General features: G+C 43.0%; 1 pseudogene across 1 annotated transcript; it reads left to right on the top strand.

Annotated features, from left to right (window-relative positions):
* The first annotated feature begins 6 nt into the window (after nt 1–6).
* Nucleotides 7–1,156, top strand: LOC113220847 (annotated as a pseudogene). Its single transcript, XR_003307541.1, has one exon. The product of XR_003307541.1 is annotated as a zinc finger protein 440-like (transcript).
* Nucleotides 1,157–1,724: the final 568 nt, after the last annotated feature.

The raw sequence follows: 1,724 nt of genomic DNA, 5'->3' as shown, positions 1-1,724 counted from the left end.
GCAATGTGGTAAAGCCTTCAGATGTTGCAATTCCCTTCGATATCATGAAAGGACTCACACTGGAGAGAAACCCTATGAATGTAAGCAGTGTGGGAAAGCCTTCAGATCTGCCTCACACCTTCGAATGCATGGTAGGACTCACACTGGAGAGAAACCCTATGAGTGTAAGCAATGTGGCAAAGCCTTCAGTTGTGCCTCAAACCTTCGAAAGCATGGTAGGACTCACACTGGAGAGAAACCCTATGAGTGTAAGCAATGTGGGAAAGCCTTCAGATCTGCCTCAAACCTTCAGATGCATGAAAGAACTCACACTGGAGAGAAACCCTATGAATGTAAGGAATGTGAAAAAGCATTCTGTAAATTCTCTTCTTTTCAAAAACATGAAAGGAAGCACAGAGGAGAAAAGCCCTATGAATGTAAGCATTGTGGGAATGGATTCACGTCTGCCAAGATCCTTCAAGTACATGCAAGAACACACATTGGAGAGAAACACTATGAATGTAAGGAATGCGGAAAAGCATTCAATTATTTTTCTTCCTTGCATATACATGCAAGGACTCATATGGGAGAGAAGCCATATGAATGTAAGGGTTGTGGGAAAGCATTCAGCTAGCCTGGTTCCTTCTATGGACGTGAATAGACTCACACTGGAAGGAAATGCTATGAATGCAAGCAATGTGGCAAAACTTTCACATGTTCCAGTTCTTTTCGATACCATGAAATGATTCACACTGGGGAGAAACCCTATCAATGTAAGCAATGTGGGAAAGCCTTCATTTCTTTTACTTCTTTTCAACATCATGAAAGGACTCACATGGGAGAGAAACCCTATGAGTGTATATGATGTGGGAAAGCATTTCTTCTAGTTCCCTTCAATATCGGGAAAGGACTTACACTGGAGTGAAGCCCTATGAATGTAAGCAATGTGGGAAAGCCTTCAGATCAGCCTCACACCTTCAACAGCATGGAAAGATTCACACTTGGGAGAAACCCTATGAATGTAAGCAGTGTGGGAAAGCCTTCAGATCTGCCAAGATTCTTTGAATACAGATTAATGAATGTAAACAATTAACTTTATCATAACTGTATACTAACATGTTATTTTTAAATAATTAAGAAGCTATAATAAAATATCCTATTGGTTTTATGTATTAGATCAAGCTTATAATGTTACATTGTTATTATTTGGACTTTGTGAGTCAGTATTACCATGTGGATAAAATGCCAGACATCTTTTTCCTCATGGAAATTGTACTTTTTGCACCAGGCGCAGTGGCTCACGCCTGTAATCCCAGCGCTTTGGGAGGCTGAGGCAGGCAGATCATGAGGTCAAGAGATCGAAACCATTCTGACCAACATGGTGAAACCCTGCCTCTACTAAAAATACAAAATTAGCTGGGCGTGGTGGCGCACACCTGTAGTCCCAGCTACTCGGGAGGCTGAGGCAGGAGAATCGCTTGAACCTGGGAGGCGGCGATTGCAGTGAGCAGAGATCACACCACTGCATTCCAGGCTGGCAACAGAGCAAGACTCCATCTCAAAAAAAAAAAAAAAAGCCAGGCGCGGTCTCTCACGCGTGTAATCCCAGCACTTTCGGAGGCCAAGGCGGGCGGATCACGAGATCAGGAGATTGAGACTATCCTGGCTAACACAGTGAAACCCCGTCTGTACTAAATATACAAAAAAAAAAAAAAAAATTAGCCGGGCGTGGTGGCGGACGCCTG

Source organism: Piliocolobus tephrosceles, unplaced genomic scaffold (genome assembly GCF_002776525.5).
Source record: "Piliocolobus tephrosceles isolate RC106 unplaced genomic scaffold, ASM277652v3 unscaffolded_14754, whole genome shotgun sequence".
NCBI lineage: Eukaryota > Metazoa > Chordata > Mammalia > Primates > Cercopithecidae > Piliocolobus > Piliocolobus tephrosceles.
This window is presented reverse-complemented; position numbering and strand designations above follow the sequence as displayed.